At 45.3% G+C, this 18,457-nt stretch overlaps 1 protein-coding gene across 1 annotated transcript in view; it reads right to left on the bottom strand.

The window, feature by feature from the left end:
• The window catches only part of GPRIN3 (GPRIN family member 3), a 30,810-nt gene extending 14,028 nt beyond the window's left edge, over nt 1–16,782 (bottom strand). The window contains exon 1 of the mRNA XM_082316092.1: nt 16,692–16,782. The gene's annotated coding sequence lies outside the window, so the exon portion shown is untranslated. The remainder of the gene's footprint in view (nt 1–16,691) is intronic.
• Between the last annotated feature and the right edge of the window lie 1,675 nt (nt 16,783–18,457).

Here is an 18,457-nt window from a genome sequence, read left to right as displayed (position 1 = left end):
CTTCTCATATATCACATTATTTTAATGAAGATGCTGGGCTCAGTATTAGAGAAGGGAATAGATCTATACATAACAGGCACCTGGCAAAGGACATATCCATTGTCGTTTACAGGCATTATCCGAACAGAAAAGAACTACTTCAAATGGCATGTAATTAGAGAAGAAGGATGCAGAGCCTAACCAGTCATTACTGTAACAGAAATTTGCCGTAGCGTGTGATTAACCTAAGAAAGGCACGATGACGATCTCACCATGTCTGCTCTTGCCTCCTGGCTATCAGAAACACAACTAATGTGAATAAAGAGGCTGGCAGCTGAAAGAGCTATCACTGTGGCTTTTTTTTTTTTAAGAAAAAAAACAGTTAAAAATATCTTGCCTTCTTCCTGCCACCACCTCAGCAGTTGCTTCCTGTTTCTTCACGTTCTCACTTTGCTCCGCTGCTGTCTCTCAGTGACAATAAGAGCAGTAAAAAGAACAAAATAATCTCCCTAGTAAACCGCCTCCTGCTAAACACCTTCTCAAAAAAACACGAGAGGAAGCGCTGTGTGCTGGGCCACTTTTTGTCTGATGTATTGATGCTCTGCAGGAAACCAAATGGCTGCAGGTTGGAAGCCTTCGGTGTTCAGAGATAAAATCGGAGCAATTCAGTGGTATCTTTACAACGCTGGTAAATGGTTTTTGAGGGCAATGACTTAAACCTGTACATCCAGCTAAGGACTCTAACCTGCTCACCCCAGTCACATGAGCTTACGATATGACTTCAGTGGGACCGTTAATGTGAAAAGCTGTCATCTTAGTCTCAGACTCTTCTTTTTCTTTACTTGAGGCTATACGCTTTATTTTGTTGAACGTTGAACCTGGTGGAACCAGACCAAACCAGACACCAGTACCTCATTCGTTATTATTTTTTTTAATTGATGAGGTACTGCATGTGGGACATGGGGAAAGCAGGATGGGCTAACCAAGCAGGAACCGGATGACACATCCTAAATGGCACCTTGCGAAGCCAGGAAAAATGACACTTGTCGCGTACTGCAGGTAATCAGTGACATCATCATTCTTGATATGCGGAAATGACGGAACAGCCTAACCATATACACAGCACTGAAGCCATGTGAGGGCTTCCAGGCACTTGACCCTAATGAAGGCAAACGCTAGATGGGAACATGTTGGTAAAATATTACACCTATAAACCATGTTTTCTTCAGTCTCCCCCCAACAGCTGACAGAAGGTTTTGAAAGACACATCTGAGAAACTTCCCAGATGACAGTGACTGCCACCGTGGCAGATCTGATCAGTTAAAATTCAGAGAAACTCATTGTTCTGGCTCTTGGCTCCAGAAAAAGGAGGTACTGGCACCGATACCAACTCAGCATCGGTAAAAATCAACCCCCAAACCTTACCTCACTAACTTTGAGTCCTGAAATCCACTATATAGCCAGAGAGCTCTTCAGTACAAAGAGAGGCTCTTAAGTCTTCTCCATCCACCATGTGGATGTGCTTGAACAAAGAGACTGCAGTGCTTTCCCTGCGTGAAGAAGCCAACTCAGTCACCAAGTCACCCTCTCAACACCTCCGTCTTCCTGCAGCAAAGAAAAACACCAACAGCTGTGCTGTATGACGGCTTATTTTAGGAACAACTCGCTATTTGCGGTCTATCCCACAGGTGTCTGATAGCAATAGCTTTTCAGAATTGCCCTTGCAGGCAGCCCAGGGGTGTAAAAATCTCTCACACTAACAATCGCAGGAACCATCCTCCCTTCCATTAGAATTGTCTCCTAACAATGGCTTATTCAAAACATGTATTTTTCTTCCTTATATTCAATGTGCTTCTATCCTTCCAGCCCCAACAAGGGGGACTAAGGTACCCAACTGCCTGCAGCTTTTTATACTATGTATAAAATAGTATAAGGATAAGAATAATTACATTCTCTGCTTCTGAATTCTTAAAAATCTCGATGCTCATAAGACAAGTACTTATTTAGTATCTGAGACTTGGGAAGCCCCATCTGTGTCCGAACCAAACTAAAACCAGAAATACTTCCTCAAGACAGCAAATATTAAAGAGAGAGTATGCAAAATCTGGAAACTACTTCAATAAAATATGCTGGAAACAGAGACCCAGTATGTCTTATTTTGTAAACCCTTTCAAAACTAATAATAATATTGGGAGTCAATTACTGGAGTTGTCAGAAGCCAAAGCTTTGCCTGTTACGATATGGCACAGCCATACCCATACCTGGACCTCTGCCTTATCCACAACAGATGCACGGTCCATACCCTTGACCTCTGCAAGGCCACGATGGCTTACACCAGTTAACATGATATCCCCACTCCTGTCAAGGGCTGGGATCTTCCAGAGCTAGAGTTCAAGGTTTACACTGAGCCTAACACTAGGCATACCTCTTCTCTTCATTTCTTCTGCATTTAAGCCAGGCATATTTACATTCCTATTTATCAGGTGACTGAAGCACTGGGGGAGGCACTGGTAAAAGACATTAACTTTGACTTGAATTACCATCCCTCAGGATGATTGCCAAATTGGTTAATGAGTATAATTAGCATTAATTAAAATGACAGCTCAAACAAGATATATCACGTCTGGGTTTAACAAAGTCTCAGGTTTACTGAAGCTGGCTGCCTCGACCACCTGGCCAAGCCCAAACCAGACAGCCCCATAGGCAGCGTGACCTGCACTCACCACGGCAGCTATCCCTCCACCTCACCTTCACTTACGGTGAAGCTACAAGCTTCTCAAGCTACACACAGTTGCTTCACAGTACAAAAGCAAAACATGCCCCCAAGCATTCAAAAAAAAAAAAAAAAAAAAAAAAAAAAAAGAGATGTGGTGGCAGCCCCAAGCAATTACGGAGTTTATCACCTAATGCCCAGCTCCTCACATCAGGCTGCGTTCCTTTTTACTCCTCTTCGGAGCAGTTTTAGCTGCCCTTGCTCAAGCTGCCAGAATATTTAACCTGCAAATCTTAGAAGTGAGCTGAGGTCAGGCTGTACCTTGCTAGAGCACAGCTGTGAGCAAGCGGGGCTGCGCAATAGCTTTGTCCTTGTTTCTAAGTCAGCTGCAGCGGAAGCTGGCATGGCATGAAAAAGGATCATTCACAGCTTAGGGCTTAATTACTGGACTCGCATTGAACGTAGATGCCTCATGCACAGAAGCATGCTTGAAGGAGTGAGAAAACACATGGCAACCTTAGAGCCAGTATGAAAATCCAGACAAGATGGCTTATTTCCATAGAGGACCTTCTTGAAGATAAGCACTAGATACTTCAACTACTCATCTGACAGCTGTGGATGCGCTGTAGGCTTCCTACCACAATTTATTTTTATTGACATCCTGTTTATGGATACAATTTTTATTACCACAAGCTATGCCTACATACATGATTGCAGACATACATATACATATAAAATTTGATATATGCTAACATAAAGATAGTCATCCAGCCTAATCTGGGTGATTAGAGCTAGGCGCTGAGGTCAAAGAAGTCTCTCAAAAGTGCTGAATAATCGGAAATACAGTAAAGCCAGTGGGAGCCAAAAGTTGCTCAATATTTTTCAAAATATAATTCCTTTTGTTCCTGTTCTTATCCAAGAAATGCCAGAAGGCCCCAACATATTCTGCCATTTTGCTGGAAGCTATATCTGAGCATAGAGATACTAAACCTTCATGGCTTAAGCAGGCAAGATACAGAGCAGAGGTAGGAACCGGTACTTTTTCTGCCTCTTCTTTAGAAGCTAACACAGCTGCAAATCACAGAGAAAACCATGCAACAGTCAGTGACTAACACCAGTGATTTAACTACAGAACACCTTTCTCCTACATCGCATCATCTCCTGCTAAAAACTCTTTGCAATCACAAGTGTAGGTATCTGGCTTTAGAGATCCACCTTTGACACATTACCAAAAAATATTAAAAGGGGTGTCCCCTCACTGGATTACTGCCAAACAGCAAGTCCTGAATCTATAAAGATGCGAAGCAGACTGGTACCTCTGTTAAAGCACAAGCTAGAAAACTGAAGAAGTGTACAGAATATGCTGCTGCCAGCATTTGTGAAGAAAAAAAACCAAAACCCACAAAACCTCCAAAGCACCACCTTCAAGCTGAACAAGCAAAGGATGTTACTGACGTAGGAAGGCCATCCACCCAAGAAAAGTACTTGCAACCACTGCAGATCGCTAAGTGTTCATACAAGGAGGGAAGCACTTTTGGAAAAGGCTCTGTTAATGCTCTCGCTCTTCAGAAAGCTCAGCCAGGGCATGGGATCGGATGGGGTATGAAAGTTTGACAACAGAGAGGAGGACATCCGGTGTGAACAGGGCAGCAGGCAATGAGATACTGAGCAAGCGACTCCACTCAATTATCTTTTTTTCTTCTTACAGGTGAGCTGCTGCTTTTGCACAGAGCAAGGCTGGCAATTTGTTCTGAATGACCCGTCCTATAAACCTGTAGCCTGTGTGCTTAAGCAAAGGGGGACCAAGAACGAATGGAAGAAGCATGTGGACAGAGAGGCAGATTGGGTCAGAAGATCAAGCAAGTCCAGGATATAGAGCTAGGAAACTAAGAGTAATTCACCAGGTATTCCTTGTGTAACCATATTATTAAAAACTCAGGCCCCACTCCGAGAAACTTGGCTGTCACTAAGGTGACTAACCCCGCACCTTTCCTGCCACCCCTGCTCAGCTGCTGGTCAGCACGGTCCAGGTAATTACTATAGCTTGATCCTCACTACCCCAGCTCTGTTCACTCTGCTCCCTAATCTATTTATTAACAACTCCAAACCACAGGCGTGGGCAGCCACTTGCGTTTGTTCTACTCCAAGTCAACAGGAGAAAAACATTTTTGCAAATGCAGACTGCCACAGGAGGTGGTTCGAGAGAGACAGATGTTTGGTTAGCACTGCAGATGGGCTGGAAAATCCCCCATCACCACTTCAAAACTCTCACCCTTTTCCTTTCGCAGGAGGACAGAAAATGCATTCTTTTCTCCTAGTGTGTGGGGGCTTTGCCCTTTATTTTAAGGCACAAGCTGCAATCCCTGGAAATTCATTAGCCCCCTGGTCTTCTCTCTGGGCAGCAACTAGATCGAGTTGCTCAGTTGTTGAATTTCAAGGTTAGTGTGCCACAGTCCTAAGTTTCTCCCACAGAACTGGAAAATGAGGCTAAATGCTGATGCTGGGAACACCAACCTTCTCCCCTGTGGACTCAATGACTTTATTCCATTTATGAGGCTGACCTATCTCTACACCTGCTGAGTGAATTCTGGCTGGGTAAGAAGGCAGGAGGAGGTAAGAAGTAACGGAGAGAGCTGCTCTGTCAGAAAAAAGAGGACGTGCAGGAGCCAGTAAGTTGGTTAGTCCATGTGATACAGAAATTTGTTGGCCCTCTGCCTCCTGGACATAGGCTTGAATGCTCTTCCAGCACTGATTCCCCATCTGTCTCTTACTCTGTGCTCCTTGCCAGACCATTTCACAGCTTAATATAGCTCAAGGCCAGGAAACTGTTCACAAGAAATGGACGTTTTTAAATCATGTTTTGCACCATGGCATAGCATCCTTTTGAAAAACAGTTTTACCACTGCTTAAATATTTGTGATGGTGACCACGTTCCTACCTCTTGCTACCTCATGTTGCACGCTCAACTTGAATGTCGTAAGCATTGCTCTGTCTTTCTAAGCCTCTGATGGGTATGTTTTCAATTTCCTGATTTTTTTTGGTAATCTGTTAGGTCTCTTTCTTTCAATGGGTGACTAACAGCAAACTCTATTCAAAAAGCTGCTCTCTGACTATACAGAAAGTATTTTTCTGTGTATAGGGACATAAGAAGCAAAAAAAAAGAAAGTAAATAGACTTAAAAAACTGCATACCTGTAGAAGGGGAAAGCCTATTTTCCAAAAGGCTGCCCTCTATTCAGTCACAAACAGGAAATCCTCTCTCAAGAAAGGCAGAATTAGTCATTAAGTGTATATGACTGATTAACCATTTCAACTGTCAGCAGTGAAGAATTTCAAATCAAGACTAGGTGACTACAGGAGATTTATCCCAGTTAAATCCTGGTCATGGAGTTTGGTTCAGGAGCCCACGGATGAAATTCCACATGCAACACACTAAGTCAGCCTTCAAGAGGGGGAAGGAGAAATGGAAGAATAGTGCATTAATTCAAGGGGTTATATATATATATATATATATATTCAAGTGCATTTCTTCTTCAAAATGCACTCCAAAACTAAGCTAACAGGACCACCCCAAAACATATTCAAATGTCTTTAGCTCCACTGTGCAAAATCTTAGTGAGAGCCAACATATGGTCTGCTAGAAAACCGGTACTTTTACACTCTTGTTTCCATTCAAGATATGAGAAGTTGAATCATTAACCACTCAGAAAAAGGATTAAAGAAGCATCAGGAAGACTGCATAAAAGTGATCAGAAAATTCCTTTCTCCAACCAGACACAGAACTGAGAAGGCCATGATAAGACCTATTCAGTGTCTTTTTCTCTGCAAATTTTCTGCCACTCTGGTCTTTCCTAAATTCAATGTTAGGAAGCTATTGCAGCAAACTATTGCATAGAAAACTTTGGGCTTGAAACCTTCTGCACAGCGCACTGCATCCACGCGAAGTACATTGGAGACAGGTTCCAGATTTGCCGAAGCCGCTGGTACAATCAAACTTTTAACTCTTGGAAGTTCATTATCATCATTATCTGCTGCTTAGGGTGGAAACATTGTTCTGTACAAGCCAGGAGTATTTCAGGACCATCACTAAAGACTGTAGAGGACAAGGATTTCAAAGGGCATGCTACTGGCTGGCTGAAGTACCACGGCTAAATATTCTATCCACTCATCTCTACCTCACCTGCCCTAAATTCTTTCTGAATCAGCTGCCTGAGACTGGATGACTTAAAGGATGGTGTTATTTGGCTTCATGTCAGAATGGCAACTATGGTGGTTGGAATAATTTCATATCAATTTAATATCCCTGGTTGGATACCTGCAGCGGCTCCATTTGATGGCGTTTGCATCAAAGGAATTACAGCCTTTACCTGCAGGGTCAAATTTCACCCATCTAATTAAGGTTTTTTTCTGAGCAGCGTGTTAGCTACTGACTCTGATGTGATTTTACAATAACAGGTGTGGCTTTGATTGCCAACTAGTTGAACTCATGTGGTAGTTAAATACTAATTTGATTGCTGAAGTCAGATTATAAATCACATTGAAAAAAGAAGAGAGGTTTCAACAGGCAAAAGATGAGACAAACTGAGGCTGAGTAGGTGGGATTCATTAGTCACGAGAAGGCAGGCTCTGCTACTGGAGAAGCAACAACACATGGGCTGTCTTGGAGCATCTGTGCAGATGGAACTGATGAGTAACAGCAAATAACACTTGTTACACAGCTCACTATTTGAGATCACAGTATTAGAAGTGTAATGTAATTGAAGCTTGCTTTCTTGGTAGATACTTAACAAAACTATTATTAGCTTTGTCCTCCTTTTACTTTATTTTCTTCTCCTAAGGCTTTTTGAGGAGCAGCTCAAACAGACATTGTGTGGGCTCTCTCCCTGTCATCTGCATGTTTGGGTTGGCTGCTGATAGAAACGTCTGCTCACATTCCTACAGGCATGTTCATTTGGATAACAGACACATACAAATAGCCCACATGCAGGAACCTAGCTGAAAAAAAACCCCATGTGCTATACATTCAGTCCACTCCTCCTCTTGTAAGGGAGCAAGTGCGAGCATGCTTATTGTCCATCTCTTTGGCAAGCCTCCTGCCACCTTCCTGCCTCCTCCAGCATGGAAAACTGTAATTCTAAAATAGGTCATTTTATTATGAAAATACATTTTCCAAGCAATATTCCCCTGAGGCCCTTCATATTAAGAGCATCTTTTGAACTGGATAAATACTATTCTGCTGTTTCCCAATATCAACTGCACGTTTCTATGACAATGGTCCAGCTGGAAGAAACTCTCAAAGTAGACCATTTAATACAAGAGTATTTCTGAGGGAAGGCTCCCAGACCTTATGATACTATCTGCTTTTATTACACTGTAGATGGTGTAAGGTGGCCCCATGACTTGAGGTCTGAATTGTTCCCTTTAAGTTGAGGTGTACACTGAACCCAACCAGGAGGTAAAGACCCCTCACCTCACCAAAGGGAAGACCATCTCTCTGTTAGTTTCTATGCCTGCTATAGGCAGGAGGAAACTGCTTGTCCCTTCCATTTCTTAGGCATCAAGCTAATCGAGACTCAAGCAATCAATAAAGGCTGGATTAATTCTTAAGTGCCAAAAGCACAAGCAGCTAAATTCATGAAGTTAATCATTCTGTAATAGCCATTTGTTAAAGCTTTCCTCTGCATCTCCTGATGGAGCTTGCTTGACTTCTCAGGAAATGAATGAACAGCTTTTATTCCTCAGTCATTTTTTGCAGTGCATCCTCATGCATTTCTAGCGTCATTTGCACATGGTCAAAACTACAAGCTGAATTTAGCCCCATGAACCCTTTGTTCTTGGGCATGAGATAAACAGTACAAATTCTGCACAGTCCTCACCTGAAGTTACCACATGCAGGTATGGCTCTTCCAAGTCTATTCAGGTAGGCGGTAGGTGAAAGCACATTTGCAATTAGTAGTGGTCATGCTCATGGCATGAACAGGTTTATCTGAAGGACCGGTCAGCAAGCAGGGGACCAAAAGCCTGATCCCTTCATTCTGCCATACCACAGACTGAGGTGACCCTTAGAAATATCACTTACCCTTTCTGTGAAAATGCCTTTGGTGCTGCAACAAAGAACTGTAATCACAGCTGCATTTGTAATTGGGATACCTGTCCCTACAGACTGGACGGAAACTGATACGTTATTTTTCAGAGTACCGAAACAGGAGATCCTGTACGGCTACTGCTTAGCTTGAGCAGAAATCTGGGTTCTGACAAACTTATGCAGACCTTCACAGCCTGTTTACTGGCTTTTAACAGGCACTCCCTAATTATTAACCTCAAGGGGAAGATTAACATTTTCTTTTAATAAATACAGCGATGCTGTGGCATGCTGAAGTGTTATGAAACTTTCAGCACTTGTGAAATACCAGCCTTTCAGGGTGGAATAATTCTGTCTTCTTGTTTCCATACAGCTCTTCTCAGAGTATCATCTTTCTGACAAATATTTTATCACATTACTTCTACCCGTCCCTACACCCCCCAGCATGCTTATTATATTTTATCATTTTCCTAATGACTCATCTCTAAAGCTAAGTCTTTCAACTGTGTGAAGTTTTTCGTGAAACTGATGCTTCAGAGGAAAGAGAGTGACATTAATGACAGTGACCCTTTAGTTCATTAAATACTAAGGGCTGATTATCCTTCAGCATTTTCTAGCCTAAGGGCTAGCTAAGTCCCGAACAGCCAGACTGCTTCTAGGAGAGCTGAGCTGGGAAGATTTATAGGACTTTTGCACCTCTCTGCTTTCTGAAGTTGGGACCTGGTGATGTCTAGTTCATTCCTCAGTGCCCAAAGGACATCCTAAAAGCTGGTCTGAATTGTAGCTCCAGTAGTCTAAGAAAATGGGGACTTGCTAAAATGCAACAGTGCCTTGTCCACATCCTCTTCTTTGCCAGAAGATTTCCTATCTAGTCCATTACGCTGACTTTCCAGATTTACTCCACTGTTTGACGCTGCTTTTGGAAATACTCCACGGTCAGAGTCCTGGAGCCCTGTGGAAGGGGAGGGACCATTCCTGGAGCAGCCATGCTACTTTTTGGACTAAGATCCCCCTGGCAACACACCAGAGGTAAAGCATCGGTCCTTGGACTTTAACATGTTTTACAGTTTCTTTACTAAGGCAAAATGACTGCGCAAGAGTAGAAAATCACTTTCAGTCAGTCTAGCTTTAGGTTAAGGGGCTGACAGACACCACGTTTCCCTGGTACCAGAGAAATCACACTCCAGCTCTACGCTCTACCAACAGGAACACTCACCTCTTCCCAAAACCATGAAATCAGATTAGTAACCAGTCTGCTATTCTTTTCCTTTGCTGTACCACCCAGGAAAGGAAAAATCCATCCATCTGAAACTTGTGCCCAACCACATAACATTTTTTATTTGTTTTGCACACAAATGTTAATGAATTGACTCCTGTTTATGCAAATTTAAGGTAACATCAGATGCTTTGTTATCCTGTGTTGGAAATTCCCGCTGTTTCCATGATAACACCTTGACTGATTTTCTCAGATTTCTAGTGATTTTTCCATGGAGCAGCAGGTCTAGTCTTGCATGTAAAAAGGGGGCCTGGAGCCACTGGAAAATTTCTGAATTAAATCTTCACGAACTTCATTGTCATCATTTGAGACAAGCCATTGCTTTTTATAGTATCCTTTTAAGATTAGTCATAATGTAGCATGGTATTCATGTCCTCTATTTGAATTTGCTGTCTTTTTGCATGAAGAGCAGTAAAAAAAGAATTGCACAGCACCTTATTCATTATGCCTTTTTTTAAAAGGGAAGTAAAAAGACTGAGCTTTTTGTTTGTTTGCACTTTAGCATCACTGGGAAAGAGATTTTTCACCACTAGAATGCAATCTGGGATCCTGATCATGGGAACCAATATTTGCTCAACTTTCTCCAAAAGAAAAAGAAATCCACATATGCATATAGAAAGCCATCCTGTTCTTTGGGACAAAACACCAACTGGTGACAATTGTATGATGATTGTGAAGAGCTGACAATATTAATTACCATCACTGAGCTACAGCGGAATCTCAAGATACAGGTGTCAGAGAGAATTCAAGCAAACATTGATTACTTTTCAAGATTTTTAGAAACACCTGGTCCATTTAGCAGAAAAAAAAAAGGTCAGAAAAAAGGGCAAATAATAAGATCTGCCTTTCCAAAGCTGAATGTTTGGTCACTACTTTCTGCCTATGATTGATATATTGTTTTTTCAGACAATAAGAATACATTACTTCTTATTGCAGGCTCTTTTCAAGCAACCTTTCCTACACTAGTTACTTCAGTCCTAATCTATGCTTCAGTTGAACAAATACATAGTTGTAGCTAACTGAGGTACTGAGGTAGCTCTTGCCAGACTTTGCTAGACTACCAGCCCTTCAGGAAACACTGTGCTTTGTCCCATTTGCATGTGTGCATTAATGTACAGGCACACAAATGAGAACACATATGTTATTACTATGTAGCTATGATCAATCCATAGACAATATGAATGATTTTAGACTTAGCAATGCTGCTGCTTCCTGGATCAGAAGTTCACCAGACCACAGTGAAGATTCCCATCTAGCAATGCGCTTCACATCTATTTTATCAGAGTTGAGTTTGTTTCCTTAGTAGTGACTGTGAGAGTTGCCTGAGAGGGAGATGAGAAATATCTCAGCTCAAAATGCACTCTTCTTATGATCCTGTTGTAAAAAACCAACTTCTCCACTCCCTCAGCAGAATATTTTCATCTCCAAAGCTAGACAACAATTATTAACTTAGCTTGGAAAATGATTTGTTATCATTTGCCAAGTGATACAAGCTTTGAGTCTCAGCTCAGAGGTGGTCTCCACTATGTCAGATACACGTACTAATAGTATGTACAGATGCTAATAGTACAGATGATAGTAAAGTTTAACAAAGCACTGGGGTGTCTGTTTGTGTCCCCCTTGATTAACTCCTTGTCTTTCTAAGAGAACTACTTTCAGAGGGAGGAAAGCAGGCAAGGAAGCGAGCAAGCTCAACTGTTATTACCACGTTTTACTAACGTATAATAAATACAGTAAAATGAACAGTGAAAGTAATGGGTGTTGCTAACAATTACACCCACAGATATAATAGATACAGACTCTTGTTCCTGGATCATTCAAAAAAATAACAGGATCTCCCTGGACGTCTGGTTGACATCGACTGTGGTAATAGCTTCCACACCTGCCACTAAGTTTTGTAACACAGGATCATGGGGTTAGAGATGGGAGGAAAAAGGAAGAATTCAATCTGTCCTCTGTGGACACGCCTGTAGCACCCTGATAGAAGCTTTTACAGCAAGTCATTGTAATACTTGCAACTGTTGGCATTCTTCCCTCCACTTAATTATGTTCCCCAAGTACATGTGTCCACTGCTGACAGAGGACAAATTGGAGGAAAATGATATTACGCTCGTTCCTAGTGGTTACTTCTTTGGTGTCCACCTTTCCCTTTGTCTCTCTCCCCCACACCCCGCGTGGAGCTGTGAGTCTTGGCGTTGCATTTCTTCCCTATTTACTCAGCAGCGTGCTGACACCTCTGCCCTTTCGGATCTGCTGCCGGTTTACAAACATGAACTCCTAGCCATGGACTCCAAGAAACGAATCGCTCAACTTTAATAAGTAACTGATCATCTGTGATTAAGTTTTTAATCAGTACAAATCTTTGTTTCTATAGAACTGTTACTGAGTTCAAAGTCCGTAATAAAACAGATATATGTAGCCCTTTTCTATTTTTGCTATTTGCAAAAGTAAACTGTGCTCAGATGCGCTCTCAAAAGCTTTTCCTGCTGGAAGGTAATTTAATTTCATTCAGAACATATCCAGAACTTGGTTTTTCCCCAGTAAATATCACCAATCTTTGTTTTGTTCTGACTCTCAAGAAGGTGATGTTTACCTAAATGATCCACTGTGTAAGACCAAATATGGGATCCGTTTAGACATCTTGTCACATTGTATCAAGGCTTACAATTAGGGCACCCAATTTGTATCCAAGTTAATACAGAAACAATCCTGGGTGACTTTTATTACATTTCTAATCTTCCATAATAGTATCAAAATACTGCCAGTAAACGACGCAACTAATATTAAAGAATTTTGCACAAATAAAACCAGTTCATAACCCTGTAGGGCAGGTACGAAAGTTTTATCAGCTATGGAGTTGTTACTTGCTGTTAGATAATATCAGCTCTTAATCCAGGATTGCTCTTAAATCCACAAAGGCAACAGATTGAGCCTATATCCCACCTCCGCCTTTAATGTGGGAGTTATCAATTAAGAAATGATGCGCTGCTAGAAGCACAGTCGTACAAGTTACAAAATTTTGCTCTGTCTGTAGCTGTAAGACTACGAGCAGCTTGCTTTTACTCCTACATCAGTGACGATTTCACAAACAAATCAGAGGCAGGATGTTGTTCTTAATATAATCAGGTTCTCCTTCGCTTCGACTGCATCTGATGGAGGGGGTTTATGTTGTTAAAAATAAAGGTGGTAGTAACAGTTGTAGCACCCAAATCTGACAAATTTTACTACTGCCAACATATTTTGCTAATGAAATCCACCTAACTCTAACCTAGCACTTGTTGGACAGTCTTCAGCTGACACCGTAAGTTTGAGACTCATAAAAATACTATCACCTGTCTGTCCTGGCCTTGTAGAATTAATTAACAGCCACTGTTCTTAATGCTGGGCTGACCCAGGATGGGTATCATGACTCAAGAATGGATAAGTTTTGGGACCACTCACCCTATGGAAAGATATGCATGCTCTTCTGATTGCAAAAGTGGTTGAAGAGAAGATGCAACCTTGAGAAGGGAAAGCATATGTTGAAAAAAAAAAAAATTAAAAAATAAAATCAGAGAAATTAGCTCAGCTTAGGGGAGAGAAGCTAAGTTTGAATGGATGGGGGAAGCTACCTCCCAGGTAATAAAATTTTGAAATTTCATACTGGGGGGATATGCAATTATATGCGTAATAAACAAGCCCTAAGATGCTGACACCAGCCTGTAGAAAATTCACCACAATTCATAGGGTCACTCCACTCAATCGGATGTGATATCTAAGCTCCGTAATGATTTTCAGACGTTTTAAGGGTACCCCATTCATCCATCACTATTTATACTTAGTGCAATGTCTTGTATAGACATATTTTCAGGGACTTGAAGAAAAAAAACAAAAAATCCTATGTGAAATTTCAAGAAAGCTCACTGTCCTGACACTTAAGTCATTACATGATCAGAATGTACTTTTCCTTACTTTTAATACCTTGAAAACAGTTAGGTCATTCTAAAGGCTGAAACCCGCTATCTTCATTCATGCAACCAAACCATGCTCACAGGGATCATCACCTCACTTACTTCACGGGATGGTCTGCTTGTACACGTAAGGTCTTCAGTTTTTGGACCTTTCTTACATCACCCTCCCTCAGTGTGCATTAAGCTCTTAGGATAAGTCAAGGTGGTTAGACAAAAAACACCTTCCCCATGTGTGTCTGTCTGTCCATCCCCTGCCCCCAAATCCCCCACCCCCCCCAAAAAAACCCACCAAACCAAACCAACAACCATCTCCCATAGCAGGTGCCTTCAGACTACTCAATCTCGCCCTTTCAGTCCCCTTCGAGCTGCTACATGCTACTGGGGAACTTGTCAATATCCTGTCAAAAACACCCATCTCCGGCCCATACTCTCAGATACTGTGCTTTCTAAAGGGAGCTATAAATCCAGGCTTGAGCACACTTCAGAGTAAGTAAAACTCACAAAATTCAAGTTAAAGATTCGCAACATAATAACAATATACGTATCAGCCTAGACATCACAGGCAGCAGTGGGATTTACAGTTCTGTAAGCCAGGAAAGCACATCTCTTTCTCCCTCACCAACACTTGGAGGCACAGCCGAACAAAAGCAGTTACAAAACCAATTCACTGTAATGGGCACTTTCAGTCTGCAGTTTGTATATTACTCAGCATAACTTCTCCCCCAGTAAACTTCAAATAACTTTAAGGTCATCTGGAGCAAATGCTACCAAGAAGAAAGACGGTTTTAGCACAGAGGTCCCAGGAAAAAACTCAGCTGACTTCTAGAGGGAAAAACACCAGAGCTCTATTGTCATTCCTGAGCTTCAGACTCCCTGGAAGTGAAGTGATAGGAGGAGGGAAAAATCCATTTAATATAGGCAGATTCAAAGTTATGCATGTCAGAAGATTTAATTTACATGCCCCTTACAGGACAGGCAACCAGCTTCTGAGAAAACCCTGGCTCACAAAGAAACGCAGGGATCGCTGCATGTAACTAACGGAACATGAGTTCCCACCGTGAAGTCGTGGGAAAGAAAAGTTCGTGCCATTGGGTGAATAGACAGGGGAATACTGAGCACGAGGTTATTATCTCCGCACGTGACCCGAACGAGAGCCTTCCTGGAATCCACTGTGCAGCGCCGGTGGCCGGCGAGGACAGCGGTGGGGGCTCGGAAAAGAGTGGCCGAGCCATTTCTCCTCAGGAGCATCTGCATCCCAGGGAGAGACCAAAGGAGCTCGGTCTATTTATCTCATCAGAGACAACGTTAAGTGGCTACTTAATTACTGCCCTTAAATACTTGAGCAAAGAGAGATGATATGAAACTAGATAGCTATTTAATCTGACAGACAAAGACATTACAAGATCCAGTAGCTAGAAGATGAAGTCAGAAAAGTTCAAAGCGGAAAAAAGATGCAAATGTTTAACAATGAGATTAACAATCAGAGCCAATTATCCAGGAATGCAGCAAATTCCCCATCGTTGGAAGTCATTAAATCAAGACTGTTTGAAGAGGCTGGTGGGCCAGACTTCAGACTCGCTGGGGAATAGTCTGCGCGTTATACTGTGGAAGAGGTTAGACTATGGGATCGTAATAATTCCTTATGACTCTAATAAACCTACCAGCAGCATTGTTATCTTCTCCTGAGAGAAAGAGAAGGAAAAAAGCATTACCGAAGCCAAGGCCTGTACGGGGCACAGAAAGCAGCTTGATCTGTAGGCAACACAAGTCACAGACCGGGAGCTGGGAGGATCACCCCTGGCTCTGTCACCGACTTCAGCAGGAGAAGGCAAAGGCCGGCCAGGGACCTGTCACCAGCCCTGACGCCCCAAGCCGGGCTGCTCACCGCGCCTCCCGCCAGCCGGCGGTGCGGCTCCGGCGCGCTGCTGTCGGGCCGCACCACCGCAGCGGGCCGCCCTCGGCCCCGCACCCCCGACAGCGCGCTCTCGGGAGCCCCGCGCCTCGGAGACGCCCGTCCCGGGCTACGCGGGTGCGCCCGCCCGCCCCGGCCCGGCTTCGCCCCGGGGAGGCCGCGGGAGCCGGGCGGCGGCAGGCGGGGGCCGGGGCTGCCCCCACCCCCCGCCTCCCCCCGCGGCGGCGGCCTCCGGGGACCTTCCGCGCTGCGACACCGCGGCCGCGGGCCGCCGCAGGTTGCCGTGGCGACCGCGCCGCTGCCGTGGCGGCCGCGCCGCGTATCCCCCCGCCCGGCCCGCCGCAGCCCCCCGGCCCGGCGGTGGGGGGCACCTTATTTTCCTCTTTATTTTGTAAGCCTTCTGCGCTCCCGGACACGCGAGAGCCAAAGCCGCTTCCAAGCGCCGGTAAAAATGAGCAGCGGATCAGAGAGGCCCCCTCGGGGCTGGCCCGGCCCGGCCGCCCCCCGCTGTCCGCTCGGCGTGGCCGGCCGCAGCCCCCCCGGAGGAGGGCACGGCCCCCCGGGGCGCGCTCCCCGGGCACGGCTCGGCCCTCCCGGCACCCCCGCACCGGGCAAGGCCGGCAGGGCGAGGCAGCCCCCCGCCTGGCCACCCCGCCGTGCCCCGGGCACCTGTCCTCGCACCGACCGCGCTCCTCTCCGGCGCCGAAAAAACTTGCTGGGGAGGGGTGTGCGTGTGTGTGTAGGTGCTCACGATCCCCCCCGGCTCCCTCCTCCCCTTACCTCCGCGGCGGCGCCCGGGGAGCCGCGGGCAGAGATGACCTTGCGGAGAAATTCATCATCCGGGCAGGAAAACAAGCCCTTCCTCGGGGTGTGCAGCGCCGGGAGGAGGGCGGGCGGGCGGAGGGAGGGCGGGAGCGAGGGCGAGAGAGGGAGGAGGGCCCCGCCGGGGTGGCCCTCCCCGCCGCGGGGGGCAGGGGGGAGGCGATTCGTGCCGACTACGAAGAGGCAGCGGCGGCGGGAGGCTGGGGCAGAGCGGCCCCGGCCAGCCTCCGCCGCCGCCCGGGGAGCCGTGCCGAGCGGGGCGGCGGCGCCTCCCGGCCGCTCGCAGCTGCGGCTGGCGGCCGGCGTGGGGAGGGGGGAGCGCCCGGGCTGCGGCGCCGGGCCGGGGCCGGGCTCCCCCCCGCGGCCGCCGGGAGAGCGGGGCAGCTCCCGGGGTCCCGGCCCCCGGGGAGGGCACCGCGCCGTCCCCGTCGGCGCTCAGCCCCCGCTCCCCAGCCCGGAGGGCGCCGGCAGGTACCTGCTTCCAGGGAGGCATTTCCAGCTCTCGCCAACCCCACCCCAGGCCTCCCCGGGCTTTTATAGCCCGGGGAGCTGATGGCTCCTGCCCTCCATCAGGAGGATGGGGTTGAGCAGGGGGCCCTCGGGCCCCTCCCCAGACCCCCGGGGCGGCTCGGCAGCCGTGCCGGAGCCCCGACGGGGCGCCGGGGCGTGCTCTGCATTGCCTCCCCTACCAGCCGGTTCTTTCCAGCTCCTAAAGCAAAACTACACGCTAAGCTGCTTCACGGCAGAAGAGCTAGAACCGCACATCCCAAATCCACTCGTTCCGTCCACCGTTGCTTGTCCTGCATGTGTCAGCTGAGGAAGCGTGCCTACAGATAGCTATCTGCGCACCTAATGAGCCGTTTGCTTGCGGAGTTGTACCAATTTGCATGTGGAATTGCAGTGGACGCAAATGCGGATCAGCTCTTGTCACGCTTTCAATTTGGACTGTTGGTTTTGATAGGCAAATTTGGCTTCCTGTATGAAGCACTGCCCTGCTTGCCTGCAAAAAAAATAGATCCAAGTAAAAATCTTAGCAGCAAAAGACATTTTGGGTTAGGACTCATAATTGTCTGGAAATCTTTGATCTAATTTCGATTTATTCCCACCAGTGTGGAATTTTCTCTCTCTCTGCTGCAATCACAAGAAATGGTTCTGCAGTGCCCAGAGATCCAAATCAAGTACAGGTTTTCAATTGGGAAGATTTTAACTCTTCTACCTTCCCTTATGGATAAATAGGAGCAGGATTTCCAAAACTATGGGACAAGCTGTGAGGAGAACTCTGTTGCAATATGGAAAAGATTGGGGGAAAAAAAGAAGAGTTGGCCAGAGCACCTAAGAAAATAATTTTTATCTCTGATCGTCATAAATAGCAATGAATCATATTCCCTTGATCCATATGAATGGACACATGTTTTATTCACTGCTCTGCAAAACACCCTCAGGCTCAGTTATTGATCCTGAATCTCTTTGACTCGTGGGTTAAGTGATCATGAAAAAGGTCTTACATTTCCTACCGTGGCATATGGCATTTCTCCCCCAACAGCAGCTGCTAAGATCAGCACGTATTTATGTAATAACCATTCCTGAATGTGGCTTTCTGACAGTTATTTAACCATGGAAAATTTAAGAGATATTTTCAATATTCACCAACAATAACCACTTTTCACATGTGGCAAAATCAAATTGGCAGTACTCTTAAGTACTCCCAAACACAAGGGAACCTC

The sequence above is a fragment of the Platalea leucorodia genome (assembly GCF_965183815.1).
Source record: "Platalea leucorodia genome assembly, chromosome: 6".
Lineage (NCBI taxonomy): Eukaryota > Metazoa > Chordata > Aves > Pelecaniformes > Threskiornithidae > Platalea > Platalea leucorodia.
The sequence above is the reverse complement of the archived record's forward strand: the minus strand, read 5'-3'. Positions and strand labels throughout refer to the sequence as shown.